Below are 9263 nucleotides of genomic sequence, written 5' to 3'. Positions count from 1 at the left end.
ATGACGTCCCATGGTATGGAATGTCCCTTTGGCCAGTTGGGGTCAGCTGTCCTGGCTGTGCCCCCTCCCAGCTTCTTGTGCACCTCCAGCCTTCTCAGTCGGTAGAGCATGGGAAGTTGAAAAGTCCTTGACTAGTGTAAGCACTGCTGAGCAACAACTAAAACATCGGTGTGTTATCAGCATTGTTCTCCTCCTAAATCCAAAACACAGCACTGTACCAGCTACTAGGAAGGAAATTAACTCTATCCCTGCCAAAACCAGGACACTCTTAATGTAGATAAAAAGCAATTAAGATTGGAAGATATGAAGACAGCAATTTCTAATAAGTACTTATAGCTACATAGGTGGTTATGGAGATTCTTTAAAATTTAGGGCACACAACAGTTAAATCTCACTTGCACTAAAGAAGAGAAAGAGAGTTAGGGAAAAATATTTACATAACAGTCCATTGTCAAAGAAAGGATAGTTGAACATATTCAGTCCTTAATAACAGCACTTAATATTACCAATAGCATGTTATTTTAGAAAAACAATTATTTCTTGGAATGATGGCAAAGTAATAGAAATGCTTAACTGGCTGAGGCTGTACAATCTCTAGGAGACTGACTCGGGATAAATTCTGATATCCTTTACTAGCTTCTTGACAATACTACTAGTTTCAATGGGATGCTGAAGCAAGTGTTGGAGCATACAGAGTATAGGTCTGGACCCTGGGCTGCTACTCCTTTCAGAGCAGATACCACAACCTCATCTTTTAGAGAACTATCTTTCATTGTTGCCGTGAAACACTTGAAAAGATAACTAAAGCCTAACAGACACCCACCTAAATATGGAGACAGCCTTTAAGAAGTGTCAACTACCATAACCCTGATATATTACAGTCTGGCAGGTGGACAGAGCCAACCATATAGAACAGAATACAGGGGCCTCACAAATGCAAACCAACATTTCTGTTTTATCAGTTTGGAAATGGGTCCATTAAAAGGGAAGTTTGTTTTCTGTTTGGGTGCCTAGTAGAAGGTTTCCCAAAATAATGAGCAGGAAGGTACTTAAAGCTGACCCAAACGTGAGTAAGTGACATGTCCTCTGCTCACCCAAACAGGCAGAAGGAAGGATCCTTCTGCCTCCAAGAACTCTGTGTCCTCTTTGTACCACCTCACACAGAGTTGAGACAGATCCAGCAGAAGGCCATCCTTGCTCAGTCTACTTCACTCCTGAAATTCTCCTCTCAACTGCCCCTCTCCCCCCCTAGTCAAACTCCTCTGACCACTTCAATCTGCCTTCTGTCCTACAGCTGTGCACCTCCAAGCCTCACCCAGCCCCCTCTGTAAAAGAAACAGCTTTTCTTTCCTTCCTTCTCCACATTGTGTACCCTTCCCAGCTACTGGAAAAAAGAAAAAAAAAAAAAAAAGACAGGTAGAAAGCTATAGCCTTCTCTTACTTCAGGAAATAAAAGAGCTCAGAAGACAGACATACAACCAGAGCAGCAGTCCCAAAAGACTGGATTTTTCCAATACATAACTGTGGTAAAAGCAACAGCTGAAGTTTGAAGGAGTCTCAAGACTAGGAAAAGAGCTGAGCTGGAAGCAGTCAACTCCAGCTTCCCCAGACATCAAACTGATTTGTCCTCCCATCCTAGATTACAACTTACTTTGCTTATGCCTTGAACCTGTTCTGCATAAGTCCTAGCTTCACTTGTTCTGTACCAAGCAATGTCATTTCTTGAGACTCTACTAGTTCCTAATGATGTGGAATATAATGTGTCACCACTGAATGCAGTTAAGAAATATGCAAAAGAGAAAATGCTAAACTTTGAAAGAAAATCCTGTCAGCATACTATTAGACTAATCATGTGAAAATGTTTATTTGCTATGAAGTCACAGTTATTAAACAAATTGGTGCATTCTGCAGTGCCACAGTACTCTTACATGGTGTTGCAAGATTTCTTTAAAATTATGTTGAAAAAGATACATTCAGCTAATGAAATTAATGAGCTTTAATACTCCCTTGAAGTACAGGTTTTCAGCACAAATTTGCTTCATTGTCACAGCTCTGTAAGCCTTGTAATGCATAACGGTCACTGATCCTACTCAGAACACAGTGAAACATGGCAAAAGTTTAATTGTACATGCACCTACATTTTAAAGCAAATAAGGCAGTCTCCAAGGCTATTAATAAAACAGATGCCTTTTATAATTAAAGGGATAATGTCCAAAGATTAGCTGGAAAGTATTTTAATTAAAATTAGTAAATTACTGTTGAAGTCATCATTACATGGAAACTCAATGAAAATTAGATGTTAATTTTGCAACAGTACAGCAACAATAGTAAGTTTTCCAACATTTGTGTCACATACAGGACCCCACCTCACATGCTGAAAAACCTGATTTGGTACAAGTTTTCCTCATTTGCTTAACACACACTGTACTGTAAGGAAAAGAACCAAGTCTGGTGCACTGTAATATGGACTTTATTTTTCTCCCTGCTGTTCTCAAGTAGAAGGCTTTTTAAAATCTCATCCAAAAAGAGTAAAACTCACATAAAGTAATTTTAATGAGTTTATAAAAATATATTCACATAAGATACAGTATTAGCACTGGAAAACACTTTCTGTGGACACCACTTTAATGAATGTGTAAAGAGGCACAGAAGGACTCAATAACTTTTCTTTAATGCATTGGCGGTACAAACACAAAACCATTACAGGAAGTCTATCTAAAAGTGTATTTCAATAGCTCAATTTAGTAAAGGTTTACAAGGTCTTTGGATGGTACAAAGTGACTCTGGCAAGTAGTTAACATAACTAATTATAAGAACACATTTTTCGTCTAGACAGAGAAAGGATTAAGCTCATCTATTCTTTTTGATATTGAACTGATTAAGAGAATACACTTTTTGTCTACCTTGTCAGTTTTAAATTATTCAGTACAGTAATATCTGACATCAGACTGCATTTCTACAGTTTGCTTTCTGTGTCACCAACATATCTATTCTATACTCTCCAGGCCATTCACAGACTGAAAAAGGTCAGTCAAAAACAAAGTTTAAGAAAACAGTTACATGGATATAGCCTTTAGAGAACTACAGTGAAATCTCTGAATGAGCAGTAACAGTTTTTATGCCCATTGTTCACCAGAAGCCTGAAATTAGATTTGTAGGTGGCACCCCTCAGGAATGCCCCTGTTCTTGTGCTATTAGTCAGGAGAAGCAACAAGAAAGGGTTTAGAGCAGTAATCACATGCATGCGCAGTTGTGGTAGAGGAGCTGTAGAACCTAGAGACGAAGATATTTTTCTTTGCTGACTAGAGAACCCCAAGGGAAGAAGATAAATTTAAAAGCCAGCAAAGACACCAAAGTTGCACAGAAGACACCTGGTGCCAAGGCTGAGTTGGGACGAAGAGAGGGAAAATAGCCAAACAGTTGAGTATCTCCTATCAAGCAAATGCTGCTGCTGAGAGCAGGAACCCAAGAACTTCCTCCTCCAGCCCTGAATTTTATAAGCTCTACTCTACCTAAGTTCCACCATGTCCTACTCATATGTCGATTGTCCCCTTTCCCTCCAGGGAAGGGTGGCCTGGTATTACAAGTATTAAGGTGTCAAGTGATATACAGCCTGTTGCAAATAACTACTGTAATTCCACATTGATACAAGAAACTATCCTTTGTATGTAACTTTCAAAAACAGCACAAGGTATTTGTGAGAACTATTTTATATTTTATTACTGCAGTAACATTCAGCACAGTGTGCCACACGCTGCATCTTTATTCTGTTTGGTCTGGAAGTAGTGAATCTGTTATGAGCACTTGGATTCTACCCAGATTGGACAACTGAGAGACTACTTTTCTCAATATTTCCCTTTTACTAACACAGTCACCATTACACTTGCACTAGATATACTGCACTGAATTACACAAAAGAGAGCTGAAACCAGAGTTGGATCTGTTGGAAAGGTCATCTATGATGGCTTTCATGACATATGGGTGCAGCACAGTTCTCAGGTGTCTTCCCTTTATAGTTTCATTAAGAAGGTATCCCTTACCAGGCTGAATTCATTTGAACAATTTTTATGCGGTTTGCATGTGGCAGACATCTTTTGAACTCCAGTAACAGCAAGGAGAATTTTTATTACTTGCATTATTAATTCACCGTGAGTCAGCAGACAAAGTTTAATTCTGTTAACTCAGCAGGAAAAGCATTCTGGTGTGTGCACTACTGGTCAGGCAAATGGCATTTTCCATATCAGCTCATAATTGCTATAACATGGATAGCAGTTTGAAATATGTATTTTAAGAATAAATTGATGCACTACTTATCACTTTACCTTTCTAAATTAAAATTACTGTTCCTGCAATGATGGGCAGAGCAAAGGTTAGACTGTCAAAGCTGGTTGACAAATACAATTCATTTCAAGACACAAGAGTTTACTGCATGACTTACACCTCCACAGCACAAATACCTCCTATTGACTCAAAAGCTGAGATATACCACAGAGATGAGCATATATCTAAATGCAGTGTCTGAAGTGTTATTCATTTTTATAGCCAGTCAGAATATGTTCAACAAAATTGCTGTCTCTTTACTGGTTTTGACCAGCTCTGTTGACTCCACTTACACAGTGTCCTTGCATTTCAAAAAAGTGTTTAGTGGGGATACAAGGAGGAATCCATCAGAAAACAGCATACATTGAAACTGCTGCAATCAAGAAAACAGTGTTAATAGCACTGACAGTGCTGAAACTGCCTTTCTAGTTTGTTTGCTACAGTCTTAAAAAAAAAAAAACTATTGAAAACTTAAAACTACCCCCTCCACCAGCTCAGCACTGTATATATTTTCTTTTTGTAACTAGATGTGCTTGGAAAATTCTTACAAGCATTTTTAATTTTTTTGCTACTGAGACTTCTGCTCATACCTTAGTTATACCATTCCCAATTACCCAGTAACTTAAGAATTTCTGCCAGTTTGAACTAATCTCATGTGCTATATTTCCTGCTTTTTCAATAGCAGGATACCAATTAGCACTTAATATTTACTTAATACATTCTGTTACAGCAAAATGAATTAGGATCTTTATTAACCTGAACTGAAAACTTATTGTCTATTCAATCACTGAGTATATTCACTGCATTTGTATTGTGTTGGCTTTCTTAGGATTCTACTATATTTTCCTCACGCTGGGATAATGAGTCTCCTAAATTGCTATCTGCAATAAATTTCTTGTGAAATGGTTCAGTTTCCTTCATTTTCTGCTTTGAATAGAGAACCCTATAGTGAAATAGAGATTGCAAAGAAAAACAATTCAGAGAACACAAATCACTAGAGAGTTTAGAAGAGGATAAAACCAACAGGTTCAGGGATTACAAATGCACCAACTGGTCATTTCAGTTGTATTCACACCAAGTCTTATTCTGAAATACATTTGATAAGTTCGTCAATAATGGCATTAGCTTTCATATAACTTTTTTGCTTCTCTCCAGGTCCGACTCTGACAGCTATGTCCTATCAATGCCTTTTGTCAGAAGCACGTCACCCATTTCACAACAATGACCCAACTCTCCTCTATCTTGTTTACTCCCCCCCGCCCCTTTTATTTTTTCTCAGGAGGAAAGCACTACACCTCCTGGGTGCTTTTATTCTCTTCCTTCAAAGTAGTACCATTTTCTTGAATCTTTGGCAGTTAACTCCTCCTCAAAGTCACAAAGCAAATGAGCATGGGTTTTACTTCAGCAATTTTTTTTTTTTTTAACCCTGTAAGATTCATCTCAAGGAATACAAGGTATGGTGCAGAACTCCTTTGGAGGAAGAAATTAGAAGCCTTCTAAAGCCTTCTCTTCCACACTTAGGTGATGACAAGATCAACAAGGTAGTCAGTGGGGAGAGAGACTAACTGGGTAGAGTTGAGTAAGTGCAGTCGAGTAAGTGCAAAGATGTGATGTCTTTTAAAAGCCTGATATTAAATAAAAAAAATGTTCTGACAGAGACTGAACAGAAAAAGAAGCCCCAAGAATTTTGCTTTGTTGTCCTGTTCACCCACCAGAACCAGTTATAACAATATTTTAACAAACGCCACAGTAAACTGTTTCATTTAGTCCTTATTTTTTTCAAACTAAGTTCTGTTCAAGTCAGCTTCATAGCAGCAACATTGGCCTTAACTGCAAGGGGATACATGTAAGACTTTTATAAAAGGTTTTCCCCCAACCGCTTTTTCCTTTTCTTTATTCCAACAATAAACTATTGGCTCTAGCTGAACTACTGATCACATCGATAGTTACATTTATGAGAAAAGTGCTCCCGAACAAGCATTTGAGCCTGAGTGTTTGGACTCTGAGACATGGCATAGCTTAAGAGCAATAGCAGGGTAAAGCATGCTACAAGTAACTGCTTTTAGGGTCTTAATGTATTTTGGTGTTTCCTTCTCCTGCAAGAAATAAATTGATAAAATCCCTCCCCATAGGGTGAGGATGCCTACTTGCTTATCCTTGAAATCATCACCTCACCTTCTCTTTTCTACTTGGGACAGATCTATTCCATGCTTCATCAGTGGAGGCTGACTACCATCAATCTCCTTTTCCTTCCCAGCTACAGATATATTCATGCACACTTATGTCTCACTTTGAAGTCTAATATTTAGCTTCTAGAACCCAAAGGATCCAAGTATTGTCCATCACACCTTTAACAGACAAGTTTGTTTCAAACAAACAACAACAGAGTTGCATTAATTAATACTGGAATTTGGCTCTTTTAATCTTTGAAAGTGTTTGATTTAAATAATGTGTAGAAGGTTCATGCTCTAAAGCTAGCTGGCTCATGAAAGCGATGATCTACATTAGCTGACTGCAACTAATTTTGACTTGCCACTCTCACCTCAGATGGCTCAGTCACACCCCGTTTTCTATTTTTAATGTAGTACTTTACTTTTTATCCCCCACCTGAACTACTATGGTTTTGAGGCAGATGCATGGCGTACTAAATAATTGCACCGGCTGCATAGTACAAGAACTCAAGACTCCAACACAGATGCATTTCCTTAGCATGATTCACATCACATGGGAAGGTTAAAATACTATTCACATAGCATTTGTGGAGTGTTTTCTTTCAACTTGTTTCTCGCATACTTTTCTAACAAGAAGAAAAGTAAAGTTTAAAAACCTTAGAAAATATATATTAGTTATAAAATTCATTATAAATCTTGGAGCCACTGGAGTCTCAATAGTACTCTGAAGGCTTCTGAGCCTTTGTTTGCTTAAGAGAGCCATATATCACCATCAATATTGTTATCCCCTAAAAATATACTGTCCCATTATCTTCATCACAAAGGAAGGAGAAACCACCTACCTCTCTTTCCCTCAGCAACGGGTGAGTCTACTTGTAGGCCTAATTAACTACTTTTCCCCTCTAGTTAATGACAGCTCTTTAGATGACATTAAATATATGCCACAAAGAATTGCTACTATGGAGAACAAGTTATCCCAACAATATGAATTCAGTTGTTGGTTGTTTTTTTTTTTCCCAGGAAGTTCATATTAGTTATAAAATTCATTATAAATCTTGGAGCCACTGGAGTCTCAATAGTACTCTGAAGGCTTCTGAGCCTTTGTTTGCTTAAGAGAGCCATATATCACCATCAATATTGTTATCCCCTAAAAATATACTGTCCCATTATCTTCATCACAAAGGAAGGAGAAACCACCTACCTCTCTTTCCCTCAGCAACGGGTGAGTCTACTTGTAGGCCTAATTAACTACTTTTCCCCTCTAGTTAATGACAGCTCTTTAGATGACATTAAATATATGCCACAAAGAATTGCTACTATGGAGAACAAGTTATCCCAACAATATGAATTCAGTTGTTGGTTGTTTTTTTTTTTCCCAGGAAGTTCAGCTAATAAAAGGTGTTTAGCTTTGTTCACATAATCAAATATACTTAAATACAAAATCATTTGTGACAGAAGGCAAAAATGATTGATCCCTAATCATCTTTTTCACCCAACTATCTTTTCTTAAAGAAAGTTACCAATAAAAACTTGCTTGGTGATGTTTATTTTAGTAATATAACCTATTCTCTCAACCAATACAAATATTGTTTAACAAAAGTTTTTGGGGTTTTTTTGTTTCTTTTTTTGTCTTGTGTAAGCTTTTTTTAAATGATGTTTCCCCTACGGTTTTACTATTAAAATACAATGCACAAAATACAGTGGAATATCCCAATATCAGTATATATTGTTTTGCCAGTAGCACTTTTGATACAGAAGATTCAGATAATGAAACTCCATCTTTTCTTCAGAAAGAGATTAATTTGAACACAAGAAAATCTCTGAAAATATAGAGATTCAGATGTATTGTTTGCAAATGTGCAAAAGAGAATCAATTTAAAGATGCTTCTACGAATTTTCCCAATACTAATCAATTTTACCATCCTTTTGGAGGATAAAATCCAATAGTAAAAAAATTAAAAAATTGATAAAATCCAATTAAAAGCAATTTTGAGAACTCCAGGAGAGCAACCATGGAGAAGCTGATCATGGAAGCACTGCGGTATGGTTCTGGAGCAAGATACCTAAGCTTCACCTACATCATCTTTTAAGCTCCTAGACCTTTTCCCCACCCCTATATGATTTATAATGTGTAAGTAATTTTAAGCTTTAAAACTCAAACTGTGACTGCTCTTCCCTCTTGGGCCACCATACATAGAGGCAGACAGAATTTCCTGAGGATCTAATTCCCTCTGTCATATAAACCCTTCTATAAACTTATATAGTTCTTTTTTTGTAATGGAGTTAAGCAGCATCAGGGTAGGGAGGAAGAAGAATGAGGAACTGATTGACTTAGGACAATATCAAAGTATATTTCATGTAGATACATTCAAGCAACTCCTCCTTCTCTGCCTTCCCCATTTGGCTTCAGGGGGAAAAAGGATATTGTTAAAAGGACAACAGTTCTGAGAAAGCACTAAGAAGCACCCTTACATACAACTATTAATTCACTGATGCTTTTCTGCTTTTTACGGCTAACAAGAATTCATTCATAGAGTTGCTCTGATTTAAAATATTGCATTAATAAGGTTATTTAAAACACTAAGTTTCAATAAAATTTAGTTATAAATTAAAATGACTAAAATTCATCTCATCTTACTTTCTTAAAGGATGAGCAGAATTGCATTGGATATTTGATTACATTTTTTAGTTGTGGGGTGATTTCCCTCTGTCATGGTTTAACCTCAGCCAGCAACTGAGCACCACACAGCTGCTCGCTCACACCCCCCTCCC

Source organism: Aptenodytes forsteri, unplaced genomic scaffold (assembly GCF_000699145.1).
Source record: "Aptenodytes forsteri isolate BGI_AS27 unplaced genomic scaffold, ASM69914v1 Scaffold70, whole genome shotgun sequence".
In the NCBI taxonomy this organism is placed as follows: Eukaryota; Metazoa; Chordata; class Aves; order Sphenisciformes; family Spheniscidae; genus Aptenodytes; species Aptenodytes forsteri.
Note: the sequence above shows the minus strand (reverse complement) of the source record.